Source organism: Hordeum vulgare, chromosome 2H (assembly GCF_904849725.1).
Source record: "Hordeum vulgare subsp. vulgare chromosome 2H, MorexV3_pseudomolecules_assembly, whole genome shotgun sequence".
Lineage (NCBI taxonomy): Eukaryota > Viridiplantae > Streptophyta > Magnoliopsida > Poales > Poaceae > Hordeum > Hordeum vulgare.
Genome location: NC_058519.1, coordinates 645,751,415 through 645,767,659, shown reverse-complemented (window position 1 = coordinate 645,767,659; position 16,245 = coordinate 645,751,415).

Sequence of the window (16,245 nt, the reverse complement as noted above, 5' to 3'; positions counted from 1 at the left end):
GACACGTAGAAAACGATAGCAACAAAATGACACGATCACATGCTACGTTCATAGTTTGGGTCTTGTCCATCACATCATTCTCCTAATGATGTGATCCAGTTATCAAGTGACAACACTTGCATATGGTCAGAAAACCTTAACCATCCTTGATCAATTGGCTAGCCAACTAGAGGCTTACTAGGGACATTGTTTTGTCTATATATCCACACATGTATCTATGCTTTCATTCAATACAATTATAGCATGGATAATAAACGATTATCTTGAAATAGGAAATATAATAATAACTATTTTATCATTGCCTCTAGGGCATATTTCCAACAGTCTCCCACTTGCACTAGAGTCAATAATCTAGTCTCACATCGCAATGCGATTTACATTGGAATGAATCTAACACCCATACAGTTCTGGTGTTGATCATGCTTCGCTCGTGGAAGAGGTTTAGTCAGCGGATCTGCTACATTCAGATCGGTGTGCACTTTGCAAATATTTACGTCCTCTCCTTCGACGTAGTAGCGGATGAGATTGAAGCGTCGTTTGATGTGTTTGGTCTTCTTCTGAAACCTTGGTTCCTTTGCTAAAGCAATGGCACCAGTGTTGTCACAGAACAGAGTTATTGGATTTAGTGCGCTCGGCACCACTCCAAGATCCGTCATGAACTGCTTCATCCAGACACCCTCCTTAGCTGCCTCCGAGGCAGCCATGTACTCCGCTTCACATGTAGAATCTGCTACGACGCTTTGCTTGGAACCGCACCAGCTTACCGCACCCCCATTAAGAATAAATACGTATCCGGTTTGAGACTTAGAGTCATCTGGATCAGTGTCAAAGCTTGAAACAGGAAATATAATAATAACTATTTTATCATTGCCTCTAGGGCATATTTCCAACAAATTAGCCAGGGGTTATGTGCGTGTGGCTCTGTCCTTAGTGCATTGGCAGAGTGAGGGTTTGTTGTGAGCCGGTTGGCATGTGAATAAAATCTTTGTTGAAAAAGTGTTTTGCTGCAATAGTTGTATTAAGAATAGTAATCATGCAAGGATCATCCTAAGAAAAACAATCCAAGGAAAAAATCACAGCAATCACACAATTAAAATAGAACACGTGCATGCAATAATTTACAGGGTAAGGTACAACCATCACATCACACAATCATAACTAGACTAGCAGATACATCGAGGCTTCTAAGGAACACGCAAAATTCTAACGGTCACGAGGGAATATTCCTGGCATAGGAATATCTACTTCGTCTTTAGGGGCGAGCGGTTGAAGGACTCGCAGAATGCGTCCTGCTGGGTCTATCCTTAGGGGTTCGCCAATGGCGATCTCAGGGTTTTGGACAACGATGGTTTGGAGGAAATCCATCACGTGCTGAATCAAGCGTTCTTGAGCGATGACATACTGCACTAGCCTGATCAACATGGGATCACTCTTTGAACGGGTTCCTGGGCAAGTTGCTGCTTCTCCGGGCACTACACGTCTCGGAAAAGAACAATACCCCCTTTCAATGGCATATGGTACTGCAAATCGAAGACGAGTAATCGCTTCGTAGGTAGCAACCCCTATGGCCATTTCCAGGGTAGGCATAGATTTCCCACTGAAGCAGACTTCTGTGGGGTCTTGGTTAGGATCCACTAGAAAATGTGCACAACTGCCCAATATTTCATGGTAATGGAAGTGATCCTCGATTTGAGTAGCCCATACTGGGGTGGAAGGCGAGAACCCATGGTACTGCGTGTAAAATCCCACAATATGTTAACAAAACTGTCCGGAGTTGCATCCGGAGTTCTGAGGTAACTCCCTTGGGGTAGCATGGCAGAAGGCTGTGAACGCAGGGCACCAGGTGAGGGATGCTGGGGAAATCACTGGATGGCTCTTATATAGGGCGAGGTTAGGGTGCAAGTCTTGGGTTGGTCTCGGTGGTTGGCTCCGCTCGAACGTGGTTTGGTCAAGGCCACACATAATAGTCCACGAAAAGTGACATATTACTGTGGTGGTCGGTTGGAAACCGGCTTCTCGTGGTTACGCCCAACTATAATCTATGCGGCCCAAAAGCATACAGACATGGCAATCAGTGGTACTTATAAAAATAATGGTACAAAAACAACTTGCCCATTTATTTTACGATAAGAACATCTCATACATTACACGCAAGAGAACATTAAGGCGGGTTTATGGCTTAGTCTACTTCGTTTACATCTAGCGGTGGTGTCCATTGCGGGTATTGCGGACGTCGAGTTTGCTGGAACCACAACGTCATGGTTGCTCGGGGAAGGAGATGGAGCTACATGGCTGGGGTAGCGGTGGTGTCCATTGCGGGATGCTGTCGCTACAGTTCCGTTGGAGGAAGTCCCCAAAATACGACGAAGCTCCTCAGGGGAGATAGGCGCATGATTTGGGTCGGCGGCTGGGACAGACCTGTGAAGCTCAATCGGTCTCCCAAACAACACTACAGGGTTGTTGGTGTTGGGCTCCACTTCTCTCCTCCTTGGGTCAAGACGGGCCAGCTCCTCACGAGCTGCAAGTAGGTCGAGGGTGACCTGGTCGTACAGTGCATGTTGCACTCACATGTAGCGCACAATCTGCAACAGGGCGGGGTCGGTCTCATGGTGTCCGCTGGTGACTTGGAGCGGCCTACCATAACCTTCACGGCTAGGGTAGTAGTAGAACGAGCGACAGTTAACTCTTGGTGACATGTGCCAGAGTTGAACTATTGCCTCTCGAGCTGCCAGCTGGATAGCTTCGGGCTCGTAGGAAGTTGTGCTTCCGGTGAACTGATGTGGATGCTCTGGGTGACGCTCCTGCCGTAGATATGTACTGTGGCCCATAAGTGACGGCTGGCATCACTCGTGTGCTCTTGGTACACAACATACTCCGGAGGTTCTTCCATGCAAAGGCACGATGGGTCAGGTTGGCTAGGATGGCTACAAAACCTCCTTGGTTCGCATGAGTGGTCTCATTATGGACAATGGGGCCTCGCATCCTAGGGGTGGTGGATGTTGTGATGTGCTGTGTGATACGTCTCAAACGTATCTACAATTTTTGATGGTTTCACGCTGTTATCTTGCCTTCTTTGTATGTTTTATGTACCTTTTTATATCTTTTTGGGACTAACTTATTAATTCAGTGCCCAGTGCCAGTTCCTGGTTTTATCCGTGTTTTTGACTCTTTTCAGATCTGATTTTGGAACGGAGTCCAAACGGAATAAAAACTCCGAAATGATTTTTTCCCGAACGAAAGAAGACCAGGGAGCCTTTGGGCCAAGCCAGGTGGGGCCCAGGGAGCCCACAAGCTCCCACCACACCACCAGGGGGAGGCAGCGGTGGGCAAGCTTGTGGCCACCCTGGCCGCCCCCTGACCTAGATCTTGCGCCTATATATTCCCAAATATTCCGCAAAAAATCAGGAGAGCCTCGAAAATACTTTTCCGCCGCCACAAGCTTCCGTTTCCGCGAGATCTCATCTGGAGACCCTTCCCGGCACCGTGCCGGAGGGGACTTTGGAGGTGGAGGGCTTCTTCATCATCATCATCGCCCCTCCAATGACTCTTGAGTAGTTCACTTCATACCTACGGGTCCGTAGTTAGTAGCTAGATGGCTTCTTCTCTCTTTTGGATCTTCAATACAAAGTTCTCCATGATCTTCATGGAGATCTATCCGATGTAATCTTCTTTGGCGGTGTGTTTGTCGAGATCCGATGAATTGTGGACTTGTGATCAGATTATCTATGATATATATTTGAGTCTTTGCTGATTTCTTATATGCATGATTTGATATCCTTATAAGCCTCTCCGAGTCTTGGGTTTTGTTTGGCCAACTAGATCTATGATTCTTGCAATGGGAGAAGTGCTTGGTTTTGGGTTCTGTCATGTGGTGACCTTTCCCAGTGACAGTAGGGGCAGCAAGGCACACATCAAGCAGTTGCCATCAAGGGTAAAAAGATGGGGTTTTTATCATTGGTTTGAGATTATCCCTCTACATCATGTCATCTTGCTTAAGGCGTTACTCTATTCTTATGGACTTAATACGCTAGATGCATGCTGGATAGCGGTCGACGTGTGGAGTAATAGTAGTGGATGCAGAAAGTATCGGTCTACTTGTTTCGGACGTGATGCCTATAGAAATAATCATGGCATAGATATCGTCACGACTCTGCACAGTTCTATCAATTGCTCGACAGTAATTTGTTCACCCACCGTCTACTTGCTTTCATGAGAGAAGCCACTAGTAAACACTACGGCCCCCGGGTATATTCACATCCATCGTTTACATCTCTGCTTTTACTTTGCTTTGTTACTATGTTGCTTTCAGTTCTCACTTGGCAAACAATCTATAAGGGATTGACAACCCCTTCATAGCGTTGGGTGCTAGCTTTTGTGTTTGTGCAGGATCTTGAGATACTCTTCCGCCGGATTGATACCTTGGTTCTCAAACTGAGGGAAATACTTACCATCGCTGTGCTACATCACCCTTTCCGCTTCGAGGGAACACCAACTCAAGGCTCCAAGGCCACGGGGGAAATCCTTTGCATACTTGCCTAGGAAGTCCCTTAAGGCGTAGCCGTAGCTCAAGGATTCCTGGTGCCGTCGACACAACTACTTCCTGGCGCCGTTGCAAGGGATACACATCAAAACAATCAGAAGTATTACCGGCACCTTTGCCGGGGATCTTTTTGAGGTAGCAGAAGTATTTCTGGCGCCGTTGCTGGGGAGGCTAGGTAAGCGGCGCTAACATCCCGTCAACGAAGCTATTTCTGGCGCCGTTGCCGGGGAGGAGAAATCAAGATCTATCCAAGTAGGTCTCACAAACTCTTCTCTTGCATTTACTTTTGTTGCCAGTTGCCTCTCGTTTTCCTCTCCCCCACTTCACATTTGCCGTTTTCGTTCGCCCTTCGCCTTCGCCGTTTTCTTTTGCCTTTTTGATGTCTTCTTTTGCCCGTTTCACTCTCTCTTCCTTCTCGTTTGTGTGTGAGATAGTCCATCAATAGCTAGACCCACCACTCCAAACGACACCCCTGAAAATGAAGTTCTCAATTTCAGGCAGAATGAGGAAGAAAATTTGAAGGACGCTTGGTACAGGATTTGCAATGCTCAAAGTAGATCTGCTCGTAAGCAATCCACTACCGTCCTCCTTTGCAGTTTCTATGTTGGAATTTCTCCTTGGAATAGGTATATCCTTGATACTATTGTAGGCGGGAACTTTCTGGGGAGCCATACTGTTGACTCCTATAGAGCTATCATTAATTTGGTAGGCTCAGCCCCGCTCATGGTTAATGGAACTATCTTGACCTTGGAACACGTGATGCAAAGGCTTGACGCTATTGAAAACATAATTTCCACAGTTGAACTTATTGAGGGTTTGGATAGAAAGATCCACAATCAAATTACTCAGTACGGATCCAAAGTGGGAAACTTTTTGAAAAATTTAAAAGAGAAGGAACTTATGGTTAATGACTCTTCTAGAATTGGCAAATTAGAAAATGTCACAACCAACTTGGGTTCCGCTTTTGCCGCTGTGCAAAATACTCCAAATCTTACTCTCAAAAAAACCGTCAAGCCTGTTTTTGTTCCTAGAGCTAGTGGTGAGTCATCTAATAAAGATGAAAATCTTAAGATGATAAATGATCACACTACCTATGGTTTGAGCACCAAAGATGACTATACGTGATTCCATCACTTTCGCCTAGCTAAGCGCGTTAAACAAAAGCGCTTGTTGGAAGGCAACCCAACGAATCTATCCTTTTTCTTTCTGTTTTGTGTTTTCCACACTTTCATAATTCTGTTATGATTGTGTTTTTTGTATTTCTTTTTGCGTTTGTGCCAAGCAAAACCGTTATGATTAGTCTTGAGGATGATCGTTTGGTCATGCTGGGAAAGACAGAAACTTTCTGCTCACGAAAAGAATTTTCATGTTTTTTCTGTAAGAGCTTTTGAGTTGATTATTTTTTCTTCTGATTGCTACGCAAATTCTTCAGACTGTCGTAATTGTTCAGAATTTGTGAAGTACCATAGGTATAAGAAACATACAGATTGCTATAGACTGGTCTGCTGTTAACAGATTCTGTTTTTGTTGTGTTGGTTGCTTATTTTGATGAAACTATGGATAGTATCGGGGGGTATTAGCCATGGAAGATTGAAAGTACAGTAACCCAACATCAGCACAAGTAGAATTTGAGTTTGCTACAGTACCTAAGGAAGTGGTGGTTTGCTTTCTTGTACTAATGTTATCACGAGTTTCTGTTTAAGTTTCGTGTTGTGAAGTTTTCAAGTTTTGGGTGAAGTTCTTATGGACAAAAAGATAAATAGTGGCAAGAGCTCAAGCTTGGGGATGCCCAAGGCACCCCAAGAGATTCAATGATGCCGTAAAAGCCTAAGCTTGAGGATACCCTGGGAAGGCATCCCCGCTCTCGTCTTCAATCCATCGGTAACGTTACTTGGGGCTATATTTTTATTCACCACATGTTATGTGTTTTTGCTTGGAGCGTTTTGTATCGTAGGAGCCTTTTATTTTTGTGTCACAATCATCCTTTCTGCACACCTAGAGAGAGAGACATGCACACACCGTGATTTTGTCGAGCTTCACTTATATCTTCTGGTAGACAATTCAGCTCACATGTGCTTCACTTATATCTTTTGAGCTAGATACTTTTGCTCTTTGTGCTTCACTTATATCTTTTAGAGCACAGCGGTACGTGGCTTGGTAGTTGATCTATGCTTTGAAAGTAGTCTCAAAAGGGGTAGTTATCCAAAGGGATACGAAAACTTCCACCTTCATGTGCATTGAATAGTTAGAAAAGTTTGATTCATCTCAATAAGTTTTGAGTTGTGGTTATGGTAATATTGAAGTCATGCTAGTAAGGTGTTGTGGATCTAGAAATACTTGTGTTGAAGTTAGTGATTCCCGTAGCATTCACGTATGGTGAACCGCTATGTGATGAAATCTGAGCATGATTAGTATATTGATTGTCATCCTTTGCGTGGCGGTCGGGATCGCGCGATGGTTTATACCTACCAACCCTTCCCCTAGGAGTATGTGTTGAATGCTTTGTTTCGATTACAAATAAAACTTTTTCAACAAGTATATGAGTTCTTCATGACTAATGTTGAGTCCATGGTTTAGATGCACTTTCACCTTCCACCATCACTATCTTCTTAGTGCCGCACAACTTTCGCCGGTGCACAAAACCTACCATTAGCCTCCCTCAAAACAGCCACCATACCTACCTACTATGGCTTTTTCAAAGTCATTCCGAGATATATTGCCATGCAACTACCACCATGATATGTGCCACCACGTCTACATTGCCTTTGCACGATCGTAAGATAGCTAGCATGATGTTTCCATTGATGTCTATGCCATGCTAGATCGTTGCCACGGTACACTACCGAAGGCATTCCATATAGAGTCATAATTGCTCTAAGTTTTGAGTTGAAAGTGTGATGATCATCATTATTGGAGCATTGTCCCATGTGAGGAAATAAAAGAGGCCAAAGAAACCCATAAAAAAGAGGCCAAAGAGCCCACCAAAATAAAATAAAATAAAATGAGAGAAAAAGAGAGAAGGGTCAATGCTACCACTTTTTCCACACTTGTGCATATTGAGCACCATGATCTTCATGATTGAGAGTCTCTCGTTTTGTCACCACCATATAGCTAGTGGGAAATTCTCATTATATAACTTGGCTTGTATATTCCAATGATAGGCTTCCTTAAAATTGCCTTAGCTCTTTGTGAGCAAGCAAGTAGGATGCACACCCACTAGTTTTCTTTAAGAGCTTTCACATACTTGTAGCTCTAGTGCATCATTTGTATGGCAATCCCTACTCATTCACGTTGATATCTATTGATGAGCATCTCCGCAGCTCATTGATATGCCTAGTTAATGTGACTATCGTCACCTTTTTGTCTTGCAACCCCCACCACATTCTACACCATCTACAGTGCTATAACCATGGCTCACGCTCATGTATTGCGTGAGAGTTGAAAAGGTTTGAGAAAGTAAAGGTGTGAAACAATTACTTGGCCAATACCGGGGTTGTGCATGATTTAAATTCATTGTGCAATGATGATAGAGCATAGCCAGACTATATGCTTTTGTAGGGATAACTTTCTTTTGGCCTTGTTATTTTGAAACTCATGATTACTTTGCTAGTTTGCTTGAATTATTATTGTTTCCATGTCAATAGCAAACTATTGTTTTGAATCTAATGGATCTGAACATTCACGTCACATAAGAGGAATTACAAAGCACACCTATGCTAGGTAGCATGAAAGCATCAAATATTCATTCTTATCACTTCCCTACTCGAGGACGAGCAGGAGTTAAGCTTGGGGATGCTTGATACGTCTCAAACGTATCAATAATTCTTTATGCTTTCACGCTGTTATCTTGCCTTCTTTGTATGTTTTATGCACCTTTTTATATCTTTTTGGGACTAACTTATTAATTCAGTGCCAAGTGCCAGTTCCTGTTTTTTCCGTGTTTTTGACTCTTTTCAGATCTGATTTTGGAACGGAGTCCAAACGGAATAAAAACCCCGAAATGATTTTTTCCCGAACGAAAGAAGACGAGGGAGCCTTTGGGCCAAGCCAGGTGGGACCTAGGGAGCCCACAAGCTCCCACCACGCAACCAGGGGGGAGGCGGCGGTGGGCAAGTTTGTGGCCAGCCAGGCCGCCCCCTGACCTAGATCTTGCGCCTATATATTCCCAAATATTCCACAAAAATTCAGGGGAGCCTCGAAAATACTTTTCCGCCGCCGCAAGCTTCCGTTTCCGCGAGATCTCATCTAGAGACCCTTCCCGGCACCCTGCCGGAGGGGACTCTAGAGGTGGAGGGCTTCTTCATCATCATCATCGCCCCTCCAATGACTCGTGAGTAGTTCACTTCTGACCTATGAGTCCGTAGTTAGTAGCTAGATGGCTTCTTCTCTCTCTTGGATCTTCAATACAAAGTTCTCCATGATCTTCATGGAGATCTATCCGATGTAATCTTATTTGGCGGTGTGTTTGTCGAGATCCGATGAATTGTGGACTTGTGATCAGATTATCTATGATATATATTTGAGTCTTTGCTGATTTCTTATATGCATGATTTGATATCCTTGTAAGTCTCTCCGAGTCTTGGGTTTTGTTTGGCCAACTAGATCTATGTTTCTTGCAATGGGAGAAGTGCTTGGTTTTGGGTTCTGTCATGTGGTGACCTTTCCCAGTGACAGTAGGGGCAGCAAGGCACACATCAAGCAGTTGCCATCAAGGGTAAAAAAGATGGGGTTTTTATCATTGGTTTGAGATTATCCCTCTACATCATGTCATCTTGCTTAAGGCGTTACTCTGTTCTTATGGACTTAATACACTAGATGCATGCTGGATAGCGGTCGACGTGTGGAGTAATAGTAGTGGGTGCAGAAAGTATGGGTCTACTTATTTCGGACGTGATGCCTATAGAAATAATCATCGCATAGATATCGTCACGACTCTGCACAGTTCTATCAATTGTTGGACAGTAATTTGTTCACTCACCGTCTACTTGCTTTCATGAGAGAAGCCACTAGTAAACACTACGGCCCCCGGGTCTATGCACATCCATCGTTTCCATCTCCGCTTTTACTTTGCTTTGTTACTTTGTTGCTTTCAGTTCTCACTTGGCAAACAATCTATAAGGGATTGACAACCCCTTCATAGCGTTGGGTGCAAACTTTTGTGTTTGTGCAGGATCTTGAGATACTCTTCCGCCGGATTGATACCTTGGTTCTCAAACTGAGGGAAATACTTACCATCGCTGTGCTACATCACCCTTTTCGCTTCGAGGGAACACCAATGCAAGGCTCCAAGTACACGGGGGAAATCCTTTGCATACTTGCCTAGGAAGTCCCTTAAGGCGTAGCCGTAGCTGAAGGATTCCTGGTGCCGTCGACACAACTACTTCCTCGCGCCGTTGCAAGGAATACACAACAAAACAATCAGAAGTATTTTCGGCACCTTTGCCGGGGATCTTTTTGAGGTAGCACTGTGTTGTGCAATTGTTCCCTTTACAGAAAATGAAAACGGAGTCTTCTCTCGCAAGATTGTGAAAATGGACAACTTGGTCGTCGGTCACTGGCCTGTGACTACAGGGCTAGTCTGATAGGTTAGGCACCGATTTGCCGAAAGGTGTTGGCAAGCACTATTCGGACTACTGGTTTGGGCAGGCTTGCCTGGGTGGTTACCTAGGGTTTATTGACCCGACTAAGATAGGATTAGCCAATTGTTAGCCTGGCTCTGATACCAAGGTTGTGAGGACCGGATTTTCAGGGATTTGAATTTCCCTTCAAAATGGCCCTTGTTCATGCCAGCCCTAGGTATACTGTTAGCTAGTGCACGGATCCTTGATACATTTTTCCAAGCAAAATTACAAACTTGAAGTACAAGACCGAGGTGGTCCATAGAGTACATCAAAAGGTTTCTAATGATTGATGGCAGAAGCGGTCCGGGGATCTGCAGCGTCTATGGGACTCCCTTTCCCACAGGAACAACTGACGTGGATAATTCCTATCTCACGCGGCTGGTGTCTTCGATGCCTAGCTTCCGGGATTATAGTCCGTTTCCTCCTTTCCAAGCACGCAATCTGATCAAGACAATAGTGAGGGACAAGCCCGTGAGTACTTTGAATATACTCGCAAACATCATGAAACAAACATAAATTGGCAGGGTTAATAAACACTCGTAATAATATCACAATACTTGGTCAATCATGATGTAATTCTCAAATATTAGTAATGAGAATATAATCATACTAAGAAATTAATAAGCAATCAATAAGAGTAAAACTAATGGATGTGATATAAAACATGCCTCTCTCGGGCGTCTCAGCGACACCACATATAGGGCTTGAATAAAATAATAACAAGCTTGCCACAGACAGGCGTCTAGGCGACACCACATAAAGGGCTTATATGAAATAATAAACATGCCGCAGTCGGGCGTCTAAGGGACACCACCTAAAGGGTTATATGAAATAATAAACATGCCACAGTCGGGCGTCTAAGCGACACCACATAAAGGGCTTATATGAAATAATAAACATGCCACAGTCGGACGTCTAAACGACACCACATAAAGAGCTTATATGAAATAATAAACATGTCGCAGTCGGGCGTCTAAGCGACACCACATAAAGGGCTTATATGAAATAATAATAATTAATCAATATCCAGGAGGTAGAACCGTCCCAGGGATATTCAACAATCATAATCATAGGGGTTAGTCCACAAAAAATAATGTTTATGATCATCCACCATATTTCCTAATTAGTCTCACAATTCTTTTAACTACCTCTGAAGACAGACACTCATACCGACACTTGACTAATCAACCAGTCGTCCTTGACCATGGACACGGCTACTTGAATAGTTTTGACTCTCCAGAGGGTGTACTCTATACCCACAACCCACGGGTTTCAATAGTCACTCGGACTAATCCCGCGTACAATATTTTAGAAGTAAACACTTAGAACCATTACACACCCATTTTTTCTCCCGCGAAGACCGATATCACACGGACTACGCTGCCAGAGAAAAACCATAAGACGGGGAGGTTTCAACCTCGACTATCATGTGATCAAATTTATACCACGCGCTACAAGGGAAGAGCTCTTCCCTCTCGGTCCCAGACCGGAAACACCCATGCCCCCTGACCGGATGACTAGATTTAGTCCAGTGCCCCGGATACCTTCATCCCGGCTTCTCTACTTGGTGTGTACCTGGTAATAGGTTTACGACCTACTAAACCATATTCCCTTTCAGGAAGACCTGTGGCAACACGAAGAGTTAAGGTGACATACTGAAAACACTCGATCCATGGTCGACTCATGAGGTTTAATTTTTTTCCTGCATAATTAGTACAACCAAGAATGTTTTAACACCGCAAACAAAGTCACTACCTGTCGTACCCCACATGCCTCGCTGACCACTCTCGTCCCACGAGATTTCAGTCCCAAGGTCTTGTCTCCACATGACACCGACTCTCATCGGATCCTATCCGGTAGGCATGTGTGATATGAAGATGTGAGTGATGTCCATGCATCTCAATCATGCAACAATTGTACTTCGAAATCATGAAGCCACATGCATGATTGTCACATAAAATAACACCACTTGTTTAACATAAGCATAATGTTATTATTATCCAGCAATCCACACACAACCAAGATCTATGTAGGTTCAGAATGCTTGCCTTCCAAGTGTAGAGAGGTAGGTTGCACTCCAAATCTTTTGAAGTTTTTGCTCCTCTCTCCAAAGCCTAGTTTGAAAAATATTCTAATTAACACACAATTTAAAACAGTACACAAAGTTGTTTTTGATTTTTTTAAATAAATATTAAAATAAACTAGATGAGATTTGAAAGAGGTGAGAAAAAGAATCAGCTCATTTGGACTATTATTTCAGAATCTAGGGCGAGTCAAAGTTTGGTCAAAAACTTGTTTTAAAATAAAACTGAAACCGAAAAACGGATCGGAAGAAAACGCGTAAACGATAAAGAGAAAACACACTTTATGAAATACTCGTCCACTCATCTCATGCGCGCGTGACTCGGGGCCACTAACAGTGGGTCCATCAGGCCCACTGGTCAGGATTGACGAGTCCACCCTTCCCTCCTTCCTTTGGGCGAACAGAGGCGATGCTCCAGCGATCGTCACTGTCAGTGAGTGGCACTCCATGGGGCTCCGACGTCGGGAATGGATTCACCTTTTCGAGGGGGTCCTCCTGGTGGTCGTCATGACCGGAGGGGCTGACGGAGTCGGCGGTGGCGAGCTCCACGGTGGACGGTTTCAGCTACTCAGGGGTCCTCTTCTACCGCACCTCTTGAGCTGGGATTCGATGGGGAGAATGAGTGCGAGGTTGAGTGGGGCAGAGGGGTGGCTTGGCTAGGGCTGAGGGGCTTCGACTTCGTCGAATTTGACCGAAGTGTGGCAGCGGTTGCAGTTGCCGGAGCCGAGGAAGACGACAACCACTAGCCAAATTGGAGCTAGGGAGGCCTTGCTATAGTCTCTAGGGTGCTTGTGGTCTGCATTGAGGCCCGGGGCTCCTTTCATAGCCGTGGAGTGTCGGTTCCTGCGGCGGTCTTTGATAAGAACGACGACAACACTCCCTGAAGACGGCAGATGGCAGCAGAGGGCGGCAGCAGCGTTGGGCAGCAATGGTACGTCGCAAAGGGAGGGGGTCCAGGGCAGGTGGCAGGCGGGGAGTAAATGGGCGGTGCTGGCATAAATTGGTTAAACCATTCAAATTTGGAAACTAATGGCATAAACAGAAACTAGACATAAATTGGTCCAAGCAGTACATAATAATACTCGTCCAAGCAGTACATAATAATAGCTAGCACAGATATATATACAAGTGTTCGCCGTTGTGAACACTACTCGTCTGAATCAGAAAGTTCCCAAACTGGTGGTGCTGGTGCTGGTGCGAGGTGACGCTGGCCATAATTCATGATTCGAATCTTGCAGAACAACTCATATGAAACATATGCATCTTTTGCTGCATACTCAATGTTGATACCGTCAAGTGGGGTCCTCTCCCACTTTTTATCCTGATACCTTGGGAATTTGGTCTTCATATCAGCGTACTCCTCGTCGATCAAGGCGACTGCCATATGAGCCATCGAAGTCCTATCATGTTCAAGCCTGAATTTGTCTTGGATATCAATGTGGCAATTAGCTGGTATCTCAATACCGAAGGTGTGCCTCATCTTGAGCTTGTCGTTCCTTATATCAACACTAGCAAAATGTATGCCGCTGCGAACGAAGTCCATGAGTTCTGGACATTGCTTGTCACTACTGCAACATCAACAAATTAAAATGGAACAGATGTTACATACTCTTGCAACAAGGAAAATTGTTTCACTACAACTAAAGAGAAATTGATCTTTAGGATTCAAATGGAACATATTGCTATCCTATGCAATTTTCATATCGTATGAATTGATGAAGACATCCTAAATCAACTATATATATATGTGTGTGTGTGTGTGTGTGTGTGTGTGTATGTGTGTGTTCTCCCACGGTTTTGCCAATATGCAACAAGGAAAATTGTTTCACTACAATTTAAGAGAAATTGATCTTTAAGATTCAAATGAAACATATTGCTATCCTATGCAATTTTCATATCCTATGAATTGATCAAGAAACCCTCAATTAACTATGACATTTCTATCCAATGGAACATAGAAACTGCATATAATATAGAAACTACATAAGTTAACTATGACATATTTTTTTTTATCCAATGGAACCTAGATCACTATATGCAATGGCTATCTAATGGAACATAGAAACTACATATTGCTATCCAATGGAACCTAAATCATTATATGCAATTTCCATAACCTTAGATCAAAGAAAGCCTCAAAACTTACCTCGCCCATTGGAAGACCGTGACATTTCTCTTGAAACATAGTTGGATGACGGCAACACCTTGTTGATTGGCCGTGTAGTCCAGATCAAGCCCCATGAAATTCTCATTCTCCTCCGCCTCTTGAAGTCGTTCTTGGAAATAGGAAAGAAAACCCGGCGCCATGGCGCTGTCGTTCGTGTACACGACATTGAGTTCGGTCGTGCGATGTGCGAGCACCGTAGTGAGTGGTTGGCATGGTGGAAGAAGAGAAGGGAAGAAGAGAGGGGAAGAAGAGAGAAGTCGACGAAACAGAGAAATGGCGAAACCTCTGCTTCGGTTCGTGCTTTTCATCGCTCGAAACAACGCGGGAGGCGAACGTTTGGACCTTTAGTCCCGGGTTGAGCCACCAACTAGGACTAAAGGGGGATACGAACGGTTGCCACCACTCCTTAGTTCCGGGTTGAGCCACCAACCGAGACTAAAGGGAGATATGAACGGTTGCCACCAGGAACGAGGCCTATTGGTCCCGGTTCGTGTCTGGAACCGGCACCAAACGGGTGATATAAACCGGGACTAATGGCCCACGAAGCTCGGCCGACGCCGTGGCCTCACGAACCGGGACCGATGCCCCATAGGTGTTCGTGAGTGAACCGGGACTAATGGAATTTCATGCCCTGGATTAAGGCACTCTTTTCTACTAGTGATTATTCAATATTATAACACTTTATGTAAAGAAACACAGATGATTCCCCCCCCCTAAAATCAATATACACATCCTCCAACGCAAAGAAAACATGTAGAGAACACAACTACTAGTTTTGGAATATTACCACACATAAATGATAAATGATAGTTGTATGGGCAATACTGTAGGGCCTCGGCCTCCCACTTAGACACCGGGACTTCGTGGTCTTTGAATATATAACCGCACACTGTTGACGTTCGCAGACAGTGTTGTGCAAAACAAAATAAAGACATGTTTGCAAACCAATCCGTGGTTGGATGGTTAGGAGGACTGTGGTATCCCTTGCCCACCAGAGTTTAAGTTTTAGATTTAACATTGGTACTTGCTTTTCCTGGATTTATCACAGGTCTTTCAGCGATGTGGCTTTCAGTGGGAGGAGACGTTCCCACCGACAACGAAAGCGTCAGTGGCTACTTCGTCAATCTCAAGAGTTGTACTCTGTTAAAAAAAGGCATGTTGCATTCTGTTTCCATTTGCAGGCCACTTTGGGGATTCGCCTATAGCTAGGGACACTGAATTGTTCCGGCGTGGTGTCAATATTTTTTAAATATTTAATGAACTGGGAAATTGGTTTCCTTCTAGGAGTAATAAAGAAGGACACATGTATCAATCAGCGAGCATGCATCACTGCAATGAAACCAGCTGGTAAAGACATCTAATTTCATAGCTTGAGACGTGTTAGTATTTCAGCTCTACACAACTATGGAGTCGATTTAGTAAAGCTTCCTTGAAGAGACTTTTAGTTGGTACCCATGCAAATTACTCCCTCCGTTTCTAAATATAAGACCTTGTAGAGATTGCACTATGGACTACATACGGATGTATATAGACATATTTTAAAGTGTAGATTCACTCATTTTGTTCCGTATGTAGTCTATAGTAAAATCTCTACAAGGTCTTATATTTAGGAACACAGGGAGTAGTACTTTTAGCAGTCCTAGTAACTCTCCACGAGAGAAAAACAATCTAAGAGCATCTCTTGTAGAACCCTCAAACCCTTAAATCTAAAACCAGTTTTAAGGGTTGAGAATTGGCCATTTTTGATACTTTTAAGGGTTGAAAAACAGGGACAAAGACTAGAACCCTTAAACCCAACCATTATAACGGAATATTCCGTTATAAGGGTTGGGTT